The 15,016-nt window shown below is 43.6% G+C and overlaps 1 long non-coding RNA gene across 2 annotated transcripts in view; it reads right to left on the reverse strand.

Moving 5' to 3' along the window:
- The window catches only part of LOC307177822, a 222,066-nt gene that overhangs the window by 145,136 nt on the left and 61,914 nt on the right, over positions 1-15,016 (reverse strand). The window lies entirely within an intron of this gene.

Consider the following 15,016-nt stretch of genomic DNA (forward strand, 5'->3'; position numbering starts at 1 on the left):
ATTTCAGGAGGTAGACTGGAATTGCATTGAAAGCATAGGAAAAGAGGCAGAACGTCCACAATGATGCACTTGGCCAAAAAGGGCGTATGCGTTTTTTCCTGAATATATTCAGGAAAAAACGCATACGCCCTTTTTGGCCAACCAAGCAAGCTTGCAAAGGAAATCTGCACTACAATGAAGTCTCACTTCCCCCCGGTCAAAAGGGCCATCTGAAAAAAGTGTAAAATCCAGAAAGGCAGGACAGGCCATGGAGAACTGGGAGCCTTGTTATGCTGATGGGCGGGATGTAAATTGCCAACAACCACTCGGGAGAAGTGTATGGTGTTTCCTGAAACATCTAAAAAACAAAGCAACAGAACCTAGGGCACTTCCACTTATGGTCCTATAGCTTAGGGAAATTAAAATCAAAAAGACACAGCCACCCCAAAGTTTGGAACGGCTCTGTTTACAAGAACCTCGTCTACAGTACAAGTTCAACATCGCAGAAAGTGAAAAATGGATAAAGAAGTTGTGGTATTTACTTACAAAGCAATATCACTCAGCAATGAAATCTGTGTCATCAGGCCCTTAGCAGCACAATGAGTGGATTCAGGTATGATGATTCTAACTGAAATAAGTCACACAGAAAAAGAAACATCATAGGATATCAGTAATACACGGAATGGAAACTTGGCTACACAGGAACTGAATTACAGAACAGAACAGGGTCTCAAATTTAGAAAACCAACTTATTCTTGCTTAAGGGTAAAGGTGAGTTGGGGTGCTGCATAAAACCAGAGATTGAAATGAGCACAGATAAAGTTCCTTAAGCCAAATATGGAATAGACAAGAGCTACTCCTTGCTCAACGAAATGGACTCAACACCGCATATTAAACGCCTAAGAATGTACCAGACTAGTAAGTATCTTAAAACCTATGGATTGCTATGTCTCCGAAAGAGAATCAAGCATGTGTACAGGGGCATAAACGCAGCAGTGATAGGATTGGAGAGGTTCGGTGAGCAAATGAAGACCCTTTGAAGTCATATTGCATGGTACCCATTCCACGGGTTTCAACTACCCAGGTTTAAGGTATTCTTCCTTCAGCTAAAACATGCATGTGGAACCTAGAGTATGATCAACCATGTGATCGGGAGACGTGTTCAAATATGTCTCAGTTTTCCTCCCCTGGTACTCGGGTGCAACATTCCAGACGCTTTACTAACACTCTCCCCACTTGGAGAGTCAGTCCCTTTAACCTCCTGTTTGGCCCAGTTTGCAATTTCTGCGGAAGATGAACAGGAATAGCGAGAACCAATGAGAGGCTAGCTGGAGGTGTCTGGACGGGCAAATTTAACTCTCATTTCCCACCAGGAAGTGGAATTAACCAAAGGCTCAGCGTGCCGTGCCGGAACCAGATTAGGGCGTGAAGCCATCCTGCGGTGTTGCGGCCAGGTCACAAGAAATCGAGTTGAAGAAAGGAGCTCAGGGGCACTGTAATTCACAAACCTGCAGAGTTATAAATGACAGCTATCGTCCAAAAATAGACTGAAGTAAGGCTGCCAAGAGGACTTGAAAGCGGGGCAGAATTGCAGGAAACCGATTTCAGAAGGTAGACTGGAATTGCATTGAAAGCATAGGAAAAGAGGCAGAACGTCCACAATGATGCACTTGGCCAAAAAGGGCGTATGTGTTTTTTCCTGAATATATTCAGGAAAAAACGCATACGCCCTTTTTGGCCAACCAAGCAAGCTTGCAAAGGAAATCTGCACTACAATGAAGTCTCACTTCCCCCCGGTCAAAAGGGCCATCTGAAAAAAGTGTAAAATCCAGAAAGGCAACAGGCCATTGAGAACTGGGAGCCTTGTGATGCTGATGGGCGGGATGTAAATTGCCAACAGACACTCGGGAGAAGTGTATGGTGTTTCCTGAAACATCTAAAAAACAAAGCAACAGAGCCTAGGGCACTTCCACTTATGGTCCTATAGCTTAGGGAAATTAAAATCAAAAAGACACAGCCACCCCAAAGTTTGGGACGCCTCTGTTTACAAGAACCTCGTTTACAGTACAAGTTCAACATCGCAGAAAGTGAAAAATGGATAAAGAAGTCGTGGTATTTACTTACAAAGCAATATCACTCAGCAATGAAATCTATGTCATCAGGCCCTTAGCAGCACAATGAGTGGATTCAGGTATGATGATTCTAACTGAAATAAGTCACACAGAAAAAGAAACATCATAAGATATCAGTAATACACGGAATGTAAACTTGGCTACACAGGAACTGAATTACAGAACAGAACAGGGTCTCAAATTTAGAAAACCAACTTATGCTTGCTTAAGGGGAAAGGTGAGTTGGGGTGCTGCATAAAACCAGAGATTGACATGAGCACAGATAAAGTTCCTTAAGCCAAATATGGAATAGACAAGAGCTACTCCTTGCTCAACGAAATGGACTCAACACCGCATATTAAACGCCTAAGAATGTACCTGACTTGTAATTATCTTAAAACCTATGGATTGCTATGTCTCCGAAAGAGAATCAAGCATGTGTACAGGGGCATAAACGCAGCAGTGATAGGATTGGAGAGGTTCGGTGAGCAAATGAAGACCCCTTGAAGTCATATTGCATGGTACCCATTCCACGGGTTTCAACTACCCAGGTTTAAGGTATTCTTCCTTCAGCTAAAACATGCATGTGGAACCTAGAGTATGATCAACCATGTGATCGGGAGACGTGTTCAAATATGTCTCAGTTTTCCTCCCCTGGTACTCGGGTGCAACATTCCAGACGCTTTACTAACACTCTCCCCACTTGGAGAGTCAGTCCCTTTAACCTCCTGTTTGGCCCAGTTTGCAATTTCTGCGGAAGATGAACAGGAATAGCGAGAAACAGTGAGAGGCTAGCTGGAGGTGTCTGGACGGGCAAATTTAACTATCATTTCCCACCAGGAAGAGGAATTAACCAAAGGCTCAGCGTGCCGTGCCAGAACCAGATTAGGGCCTGAAGCCATCCTGCGGTGTTGCGGCCAGGTCACAAGAAAGCGAGTTGAAGAAAGGAGCTCAGGGGCACTGTAATTCACAAACCTGCAGAGTTATAAATGACAGCTATCGTCCAAAAATAGACTGAAGTAAGGCTGCCAAGAGGACTTGAAAGCGGGGCAGAATTGCAGGAATCCGATTTCAGAAGGTAGACTGGAATTGCATTGAAAGCATAGTAAAAGAGGCAGAACGTCCACAATGATGCACTTGGCCAAAAAGGGCGTATGCGTTTTTTCCTGAATATATTCAGGAAAAAACGCATACGCCCTTTTTGGCCAACCAAGCAAGCTTGCAAAGGAAATCTGCACTACAATGAAGTCTCACTTCCCCCCGGTCAAAAGGGCCATCTGAAAAAAGTGTAAAATCCAGAAAGGCAACAGGCCATGGAGAACTGGGAGCCTTGTTATACTGATGGGCGGGATGTAAATTGCCAACAGACACTCGGGAGAAGTGTATGGTGTTTCCTGAAACATCTAAAAAACAAAGCAACAGAGCCTAGGGCAATGCCACTTATGGTCCTATAGCTTAGGGAAATTAAAATCAAAAAGACACAGCCACCCCAAAGTTTGGGACGCCTCTGTTTACAAGAACCTCGTTTACAGTACAAGTTCAACATCGCAGAAAGTGAAAAATGGATAAAGAAGTTGTGGTATTTACTTACAAAGCAATATCACTCAGCAATGAAATCTATGTCATCAAGCCCTTAGCAGCACAATGAGTGGATTCAGGTATGATGATTCTAACTGAAATAAGTCACACAGAAAAAGAAACATCATAAGATATCAGTAATACACGGAATGTAAACTTGGCTACACAGGAACTGAATTACAGAACAGAACAGGGTCTCAAATTTACAAAACCAACTTATGCTTCCTTAAGGGTAAAGGTGAGTTGGGGTGCTGCATAAAACCAGAGATTGAAATGAGCACAGATAAAGTTCCTTAAGTCAAATATGGAATAGACAAGAGCTACTCCTTGCTCAACGAAATGGACTCAACACCGCATATTAAACGCCTAAGAATGTACCTGACTAGTAAGTATCGTAAAACCTATGGATTGCTATGTCTCCGAAAGAGAATCAAGCATGTGTACAGGGGCATAAACGCAGCAGTGATAGGATTGGAGAGGTTCGGTGAGCAAATGAAGACCCCTTGAAGTCATATTGCATGGTACCCATTCCACGGGTTTCAACTACCCAGGTTTAAGGTATTCTTCCTTCAGCTAAAACATGCATGTGGAACCTAGAGTATGATCAACCATGTGATCGGGAGACGTGTTCAAATATGTCTCAGTTTTCCTCCCCTGGTACTCGGGTGCAACATTCCAGACGCTTTACTAACACTCTCCCCACTTGGAGAGTCAGTCCCTTTAACCTCCTGTTTGGCCCAGTTTGCAATTTCTGTGGAAGATGAACAGGAATAGCGAGAAACAGTGAGAGGCTAGCTGGAGGTGTCTGGACGGGCAAATTTAACTATCATTTCCCACCAGGAAGAGGAATTAACCAAAGGCTCAGCGTGCCGTGCCGGAACCAGATTAGGGCCTGAAGCCATCCTGCGGTGTTGCGGCCAGGTCACAAGAAAGCGAGTTGAAGAAAGGAGCTCAGGGGCACTGTAATTCACAAACCTGCAGAGTTATAAATGACAGCTATCGTCCAAAAATAGACTGAAGTAAGGCTGCCAAGAGGACTTGAAAGCGGGGCAGAATTGCAGGAATCCGAATTCAGGAGGTAGACTGGAATTGCATTGAAAGCATAGGAAAAGAGGCAGAACGTCCACAATGATGCACTTGGCCAAAAAGGGCGTATGCGTTTTTTCCTGAATATATTCAGGAAAAAACGCATACGCCCTTTTTGGCCAACCAAGCAAGCTTGCAAAGGAAATCTGCACTACAATGAAGTCTCACTTCCCCCCGGTCAAAAGGGCCATCTGAAAAAAGTGTAGAATCCAGAAAGGCAGGACAGGCCATGGAGAACTGGGAGCCTTGTTATACTGATGGGCGGGATGTAAATTGCCAACAGACACTCGGGAGAAGTGTATGGTGTTTCCTGAAACATCTAAAAAACAAAGCAACAGAGCCTAGGGCAATGCCACTTATGGTCCTATAGCTTAGGGAAATTAAAATCAAAAAGACACAGCCACCCCAAAGTTTGGGACGCCTGTGTTTACAAGAACCTCGTTTAGAGTACAAGTTCAACATCGCAGAAAGTGAAAAATGGATAAAGAATTTGTGGTATTTACTTACAAACCAATATCACTCAGCAATGAAATCTGTGTCATCAGGCCCTTAGCATCACAATGAGTGGATTCAGGTATGATGATTCTAACTGAAATAAGTCACACAGAAAAAGAAACATCATAAGATATCAGTAATACACGGAATGTAAACTTGGCTACACAGGAACTGAATTACAGAACAGAACAGGTTCTCAAATTTACAAAACCAACTTATGCTTCCTTAAGGGTAAAGGTGAGTTGGGGTGCTGCATAAAACCAGAGATTGAAATGAGCACAGATAAAGTTCCTTAAGTCAAATATGGAATAGACAAGAGCTATTCCTTGCTCAACGAAATGGACTCAACACCGCATATTAAACGCCTAAGAATGTACCTGACTAGTAAGTATCGTAAAACCTATGGATTGCTATGTCTCCGAAAGAGAATCAAGCATGTGTACAGGGGCATAAACGCAGCAGTGATAGGATTGGAGAGGTTCGGTGAGCAAATGAAGACCCTTTGAAGTCATATTGCATGGTACCCATTACACGGGTCTCAACTCTCCAGTTTTAAGGTATTCTTCTTTCAGCTAAAACATGCATGTGGAACCTAGAGTATGATCAACCATGTGAACGGGAGACGTGTTCAAATATGTCTCAGTTTTCCTCCCCTGGTACTCGGGTGCAACATTCCAGACGCTTTACTAACACTCTCCCCACTTGGAGAGTCAGTCCCTTTAACCTCCTGTTTGGCCCAGTTTGCAATTTCTGCGGAAGATGAACAGGAATAGTGAGAACCAATGAGAGGCTAGCTGGAGGTGTCTGGACGGGCAAATTTAACTCTCATTTCCCACCAGGAAGAGGAATTAACCAAAGGCTCAGCGTGCCGTGTCGGAACCAGATTAGGGCCTGAAGCCATCCTGCGGTGTTGCGGCCAGGTCACAAGAAAGCGAGTTGAAGAAAGGAGCTCAGGGGCACTGTAATTCACAAACCTGCAGAGTTATAAATGACAGCTATCGTCCAAAAATAGACTGAAGTAAGGCTGCCAAGAGGACTTGAAAGCGGGGCAGAATTGCAGGAAACCGATTTCAGGAGGTAGACTGGAATTGCATTGAAAGCATAGGAAAAGAGGCAGAACGTCCACAATGATGCACTTGGCCAAAAAGGGCGTATGCGTTTTTTCCTGAATATATTCAGGAAAAAACGCATACGCCCTTTTTGGCCAACCAAGCAAGCTTGCAAAGGAAATCTGCACTACAATGAAGTCTCACTTCCCCCCGGTCAAAAGGGCCATCTGAAAAAAGTGTAAAATCCAGAAAGGCAGGACAGGCCATGGAGAACTGGGAGCCTTGTTATGCTGATGGGCGGGATGTAAATTGCCAACAACCACTCGGGAGAAGTGTATGGTGTTTCCTGAAACATCTAAAAAACAAAGCAACAGAACCTAGGGCACTTCCACTTATGGTCCTATAGCTTAGGGAAATTAAAATCAAAAAGACACAGCCACCCCAAAGTTTGGAACGGCTCTGTTTACAAGAACCTCGTTTACAGTACAAGTTCAACATCGCAGAAAGTGAAAAATGGATAAAGAAGTTGTGGTATTTACTTACAAAGCAATATCACTCAGCAATGAAATCTATGTCATCAGGCCCTTAGCATCACAATGAGTGGATTCAGGTATGATGACTCTAACTGAAATAAGTCACACAGAAAAAGAAACATCATAAGATATCAGTAATACACGGAATGGAAACTTGGCTACACAGGAACTGAATTACAGAACAGAACAGGGTCTCAAATTTAGAAAACCAACTTATTCTTGCTTAAGGGGAAAGGTGAGTTGGGGTGCTGCATAAAACCAGAGATTGAAATGAGCACAGATAAAGTTCCTTAAGCCAAATATGGTATACACAAGAGCTACTCCTTGCTCAATGAAATGGACTCAACACCCCATATTAAACGCCTAAGAATGTACCTGACTAGTAAGTATCTTAAAACCTATGGATTGCTATGTCTCCGAAAGAGAATCAAGCATGTGTACAGGGGCATAAACGCAGCAGTGATAGGATTGGAGAGGTTCGGTGAGCAAATGAAGACCCTTTGAAGTCATATTGCATGGTACCCATTCCACGGGTTTCAACTACCCAGGTTTAAGGTATTCTTCCTTCAGCTAAAACATGCATGTGGAACCTAGAGTATGATCAACCATGTGATCGGGAGACGTGTTCAAATATGTCTCAGTTTTCCTCCCATGGTACTCGGGTGCAACATTCCAGACGCTTTACTAACACTCTCCCCACTTGGAGAGTCAGTCCCTTTAACCTCCTGTTTGGCCCAGTTTGCAATTTCTGCGGAAGATGAACAGGAATAGTGAGAACCAATGAGAGGCTAGCTGGAGGTGTCTGGACGGGCAAATTTAACTCTCATTTCCCACCAGGAAGAGGAATTAACCAAACGCTCAGCGTGCCGGGCCGGAACCAGATTAGGGCCTGAAGCCATCCTGCGGTGTTGCGGCCAGGTCACAAGAAAGCGAGTTGAAGAAAGGAGCTCAGGGGCACTGTAATTCACAAACCTGCAGAGTTATAAATGACAGCTATCGTCCAAAAATAGACTGAAGTAAGGCTGCCAAGAGGACTTGAAAGCGGGGCAGAATTGCAGGAAACCGATTTCAGGAGGTAGACTGGAATTGCATTGAAAGCATAGGAAAAGAGGCAGAACGTCCACAATGATGCACTTGGCCAAAAAGGGCGTATGCGTTTTTTCCTGAATATATTCAGGAAAAAACGCATACGCCCTTTTTGGCCAACCAAGCAAGCTTGCAAAGGAAATCTGCACTACAATGAAGTCTCACTTCCACCCGGGCAAAAGGGCCATCTGAAAAAAGTGTAAAATCCAGAAAGGCAGGACAGGCCATGGAGAACTGGGAGTCTTGTTATGCTGATGGGCGGGATGTAAATTGCCAACAGACACTTGGGAGAAGTGTATGGTGTTTCCTGAAACATCTAAAAAACAAAGCAACAGAGCCTAGGGCACTGCCACTTATGGTCCTATAGCTTAGGGAAATTAAAATCAAAAAGACACAGCCACCCCAAAGTTTGGGACGCCTCTGTTTACAAGAACCTCGTTTACAGTACAAGTTCAACATCGCAGAAAGTGAAAAATGGATAAAGAAGTTGTGGTATTCACTTACAAAGCAATATCACTCAGCAATGAAATCTATGTCATCAGGCCCTTAGCATCACAATGAGTGGATTCAGGTATGATGATTTTAACTGAAATAAGTCACACAGAAAAAGAAACATCATAAGATATCAGTAATACACGGAATGTAAACTTGGCTACACAGGAACTGAATTACAGAACAGAACAGGGTCTCAAATTTAGAAAACCAACTTATGCTTGCTTAAGGGTAAAGGTGAGTTGGGGTGCTGCATAAAACCAGAGATTGGAATGAGCACAGATAAAGTTCCTTAAGCCAAATATGGAATAGACAAGAGCTACTCCTTGCTCAACGAAATGGACTCAACACCGCATATTAAACGCCTAAGAATGTACCTGACTTGTAAGTATCTTAAAACCTATGGATTGCTATGTCTCCAAAAGAGAATCAAGCATGTGTACAGGGGCATAAACGCAGCAGTGATAGGATTGGAGAGGTTCGGTGAGCAAATGAAGACCCTTTGAAGTCATATTGCATGGTACCCATTCCACGGGTTTCAACTACCCAGGTTTAAGGTATTCTTCCTTCAGCTAAAACATGCATGTGGAACCTAGAGTATGATCAACCATGTGATCGGGAGACGTGTTCAAATATGTCTCAGTTTTCCTCCCCTGGTACTCGGGTGCAACATTCCAGACGCTTTACTAACACTCTCCCCACTTGGAGAGTCAGTCCCTTTAACCTCCTGTTTGGCCCAGTTTGCAATTTCTGCGGAAGATGAACAGGAATAGTGACAACCAATGAGAGGCTAGCTGGAGGTGTCTGGACGGGCAAATTTAACTCTCATTTCCCACCAGGAAGAGGAATTAACCAAAGGCTCAGCATGCCGGGCCGGAACCAGATTAGGGCCTGAAGCCATCCTGCGGTGTTGCGGCCAGGTCACAAGAAAGCGAGTTGAAGAAAGGAGCTCAGGGGCACTGTAATTCACAAACCTGCAGAGTTATAAATGACAGCTATCGTCCAAAAATAGACTGAAGTAAGGCTGCCAAGAGGACTTGAAAGCAGGGCAGAATTGCAGGAAACCGATTTCAGGAGGTAGACTGGAATTGCATTGAAAGCATAGGAAAAGAGGCAGAACGTCCACAATGATGCACTTGGCCAAAAAGGGCGTATGCGTTTTTTCCTGAATATATTCAGGAAAAAACGCATACGCCCTTTTTGGCCAACCAAGCAAGCTTGCAAAGGAAATCTGCACTACAATGAAGTCTCACTTCCCCCCGGTCAAAAGGGCCATCTGGAAAAAGTGTAAAATCCAGAAAGGCAGGACAGGCCATGGAGAACTGGGAGCCTTGTTATGCTGATGGGCGGGATGTAAATTGCCAACAGACACTTGGGAGAAGTGTATGGTGTTTCCTGAAACATCTAAAAAACAAAGCAACAGAGCCTAGGGCACTGCCACTTATGGTCCTATAGCTTAGGGAAATTAAAATCAAAAAGACACAGCCACCCCAAAGTTTGGGACGCCTCTGTTTACAAGAACCTCGTTTACAGTACAAGTTCAACATCGCAGAAAGTGAAAAATGGATAAAGAAGTTGTGGTATTTACTTACAAAGCAATATCACTCAGCAATGAAATCTATGTCATCAGGCCCTTAGCATCACAATGAGTGGATTCAGGTATGATGATTCTAACTGAAATAAGTCACACAGAAAAAAAACATCATAAGATATCAGTAATACACGGAATGTAAACTTGGCTACACAGGAACTGAATTACAGAACAGAACAGGGTCTCAAATTTAGAAAACCAACTTATGCTTGCTTAAGGGTAAAGGTGAGTTGGGGTGCTGCATAAAACCAGAGATTGAAATGAGCACAGATAAACTTCCTTAAGTCAAATATGGAATAGACAAGAGCTACTCCTTGCTCAACGAAATGGACTCAACACCGCATATTAAACGCCTAAGAATGTACCTGACTAGTAAGTATCGTAAAACCTATGGATTGCTATGTCTCCAAAAGAGAATCAAGCATGTGTACAGGGGCATAAACGCAGCAGTGATAGGATTGGAGAGGTTCTGTGAGCAAATGAAGACCCTTTGAAGTCATATTGCATGGTACCCATTCCACGGGTCTCAACTCTCCAGGTTTAAGGTATTCTTCCTTCAGCTAAAACATGCATGTGGAACCCAAGTATGATCAACCATGTGAACGGGAAACGTGTTCAAATATGTCTCAGTTTTCCTCCCCTGGTACTCGGGTGCAACATTCCAGACGCTTTACTAACACTCTCCCCAATTGGAGAGTCAGCACCTTTAATCTCCTGTTTGGCCCAGTTTGCAATTTCTGCGGAAGATGAACAGGAATAGCGAGATCCAATGAGAGGCTAGCTGGAGGTGTCTGGACGGGCAAATTATTCCTGAATATATTCAGGAAAAAACGCATACGCCCTTTTTTGCCAACCAAGCAAGCTTGCAAAGGAAATCTGCACTACAATGAAGTCTCACTTCCCCCCGGTCAAAAGGGCCATCTGAAAAAAGTGTAAAATCCAGAAAGGTAGGACAGGCCATGGAGAACTGGGAGCCTTGTTATGCTGATGGGCGGGATGTAAATTGCCAACAGACACTCGGGAGAAGTGTATGGTGTTTCCTGAAACATCTAAAAAACAAAGCAACAGAGCCTAGGGCACTGCCACTTATGGTCCTATAGCTTAGGGAAATTAAAATCAAAAAGACACAGCCACCCCAAAGTTTGGGACGCCTCTGTTTACAAGAACCTCGTTTACAGTACAAGTTCAACATCGCAGAAAGTGAAAAATGGATAAAGAAGTTGTGGTATTTACTTACAAAGCAATATCACTCAGCAATGAAATCTATGTCATCAGGCCCTTAGCATCACAATGAGTGGATTCAGGTATGATGATTCTAACTAAAATAAGTCACACAGAAAAAAAACATCATAAGATATCAGTAATACACGGAATGTAAACTTGGCTACACAGGAACTGAATTACAGAACAGAACAGGGTCTCAAATTTAGAAAACCAACTTATGCTTGCTTAAGGGTAAAGGTGAGTTGGGGTGCTGCATAAAACCAGAGATTGAAATGAGCACAGATAAACTTCCTTAAGTCAAATATGGAATAGACAAGAGCTACTCCTTGCTCAACGAAATGGACTCAACACCGCATATTAAACGCCTAAGAATGTACCTGACTAGTAAGTATCGTAAAACCTATGGATTGCTATGTCTCCAAAAGAGAATCAAGCATGTGTACAGGGGCATAAACAGCAGTGATAGGATTGGAGAGGTTCTGTGAGCAAATGAAGACCCTTTGAAGTCATATTGCATGGTACCCATTCCACGGGTCTCAACTCTCCAGGTTTAAGGTATTCTTCCTTCAGCTAAAACATGCATGTGGAACCCAAGTATGATCAACCATGTGAACGGGAGACGTGTTCAAATATGTCTCAGTTTTCCTCCCCTGGTACTCGGGTGCAACATTCCAGACGCTTTACTAACACTCTCCCCACTTGGAGAGTCAGCGCCTTTAACCTCCTGTTTGGCCCAGCTTGCAATTTCTGCGGAAGATGAACAGGAATAGCGAGATCCAATGAGAGACTAGCTGGAGGTGTCTGGACGGGCAAATTATTCCTGAATATATTCAGGAAAAAATGCATACGCCCTTTTTGGCCAACCAAGCAAGCTTGCAAAGGAAGTCTGCACTACAATGAAGTCTCACTTCCCCCCGGTCAAAAGGGCCATCTGAAAAAAGTGTAAAATCCAGAAAGGTAGGACAGGCCATGGAGAACTGGGAGCCTTGTTATGCTGATGGGCGGGATGTAAATTGCCAACAGACACTCGGGAGAAGTGTATGGTGTTTCCTGAAACATCTAAAAAACAAAGCAACAGAGCCTAGGGCACTGCCACTTATGGTCCTATAGCTTAGGGAAATTAAAATCAAAAAGACACAGCCACCCCAAAGTCTGGGACGCCTCTGTTTACAAGAACCTCGTTTACAGTACAAGTTCAACATCGCAGAAAGTGAAAAATGGATAAAGAAGTTGTGGTATTTACTTACAAAGCAATATCACTCAGCAATGAAATCTATGTCATCAGGCCCTTAGCATCACAATGAGTGGATTCAGGTATGATGATTCTAACTGAAATAAGTCACACAGAAAAAGAAACATCATAAGATATCAGTAATACACGGAATGTAAACTTGGCTACACAGGAACTGAATTACAGAACAGAACAGGGTCTCAAATTTAGAAAACCAACTTATGCTTGCTTAAGGGTAAAGGTGAGTTGGGGTGCTGCATAAAACCAGAGATTGAAATGAGCACAGATAAAGTTCCTTAAGTCAAATATGGAATAGACAAGAGCTACTCCTTGCTCAACGAAATGGACTCAACACCGCATATTAAACGCCTAAGAATGTACCTGACTAGTAAGTATCGTAAAACCTATGGATTGCTATGTCTCCAAAAGAGAATCAAGCATGTGTACAGGGGCATAAACGCAGCAGTGATAGGATTGGAGAGGTTCGGTGAGCAAATGAAGACCCTTTGAAGTCATATTGCATGGTACCCATTCCACGGGTCTCAACTCTCCAGGTTTAAGGTATTCTTCCTTCAGCTAAAACATGCATGTGGAACCCAAGTATGATCAACCATGTGAACGGGAGACGTGTTCAAATAAGTCTCAGTTTTCCTCCCCTGGTACTCGGGTGCAACATTCCAGACGCTTTACTAACACTCTCCCCACTTGGAGAGTCAGCGCCTTTAACCTCCTGTTTGGCCCAGTTTGCAATTTCTGCGGAAGATGAACAGGAATAGCGAGAACCAATGAGAGGCTAGCTGGAGGTGTCTGGACGGGCAAATTATTCCTGAATATATTCAGGAAAAAACGCATACGCCCTTTTTGGCCAACCAAGCAAGCTTGCAAAGGAAATCTGCACTACAATGAAGTCTCACTTCCCCCCGGTCAAAAGGGCCATCTGAAAAAAGTGTAAAATCCGGAAAGGCAGGACAGGCCATGGAGAACTGGGAGCCTTGTTATGCTGATGGGCGGGATGTAAATTGCCAACAGACACTCGGGAGAAGTGTATGGTGTTTCCTGAAACATCTAAAAAACAAAGCAACAGAGCCTAGGGCACTGCCGCTTATGGTTCTATAGCTTAGGGAAATTAAAATCAAAAAGACACAGCCACCCCAAAGTTTGGGACGCCTCTGTTTACAAGAACCTCGTTTACAGTACAAGTTCAACATCGCAGAAAGTGAAAAATGGATAAAGAAGTTGTGGTATTTACTTACAAAGCAATATCACTCAGCAATGAAATCTATGTCATCAGGCCCTTAGCATCACAATGAGTGGATTCAGGTATGATGATTCTAACTGAAATAAGTCACACAGAAAAAGAAACATCATAAGATATCAGTAATACACGGAATGTAAACTTGGCTACACAGGAACTGAATTACAGAACAGAACAGGGTCTCAAATTTAGAAAACCAACTTATGCTTGCTTAAGGGTAAAGGTGAGTTGGGGTGCTGCATAAAACCAGAGATTGAAATGAGCACAGATAAAGTTCCTTAAGTCAAATATGGAATAGACAAGAGCTACTCCTTGCTCAACGAAATGGACTCAACACCGCATATTAAACGCCTAAGAATGTACCTGACTAGTAAGTATTGTAAAACCTATGGATTGCTATGTCTCCAAAAGAGAATCAAGCATGTGTACAGGGGCATAAACGCAGCAGTGATAGGATTGGAGAGGTTCGGTGAGCAAATGAAGACCCTTTGAAGTCATATTGCATGGTACCCATTCCACGGGTCTCAACTCTCCAGGTTTAAGGTATTCTTCCTTCAGCTAAAACATGCATGTGGAACCCAAGAATGATCAACCATGTGAACGGGAGACGTGTTCAAATATGTCTCAGTTTTCCTCCCCTGATACTCGGGTGCAACATTCCAGACGCTTTACTAACACTCTCCCCACTTGGAGAGTCAGCGCCTTTAACCTCCTGTTTGGCCCAGTTTGCAATTTCTGCGGAAGATGAACAGGAATAGCGAGAACCAATGAGAGGCTAGCTGGAGGTGTCTGGACGGGCAAATTTAACTCTCATTTCCCACCAGGAAGAGGAAATAACCAAAGGCTCAGCGTGCCGTACCGGAACCAGATTAGGGCCTGAAGCCATCCTGCGGTGTTGCGGCCAGCTCTAAAGAAAGCGAGTTGAAGAAAGGAGCTCAGGGGCACTGTAATTCACAAACCTGCAGAGTTATAAATGACAGCTATCGTCCAAAAATAGACTGAAGTAAGGCTGCCAAGAGGACTTGAAAGCGGGGCAGAATTGCAGGAAACCGATTTCAGGAGGTAGACTGGAATTGCATTGAAAGCATAGGAAAAGAGGCAGAACGTCCACAATGATGCACTTGGCCAAAAAGGGCGTATGCGTTTTTTCCTGAATATATTCAGGAAAAAACGCATACGCCCTTTTTGGCCAACCAAGCAAGCTTGCAAAGGAAATCTGCACTACAATGAAGTCTCACTTCCCCCCGGTCAAAAGGGCCATCTGAAAACAGTGTAAAATCCAGAAAGGCAGGACAGGCCATGGAGA

The sequence above is a fragment of the Stenella coeruleoalba genome (genome assembly GCF_951394435.1).
Source record: "Stenella coeruleoalba genome assembly, chromosome: 19".
Lineage (NCBI taxonomy): Eukaryota > Metazoa > Chordata > Mammalia > Artiodactyla > Delphinidae > Stenella > Stenella coeruleoalba.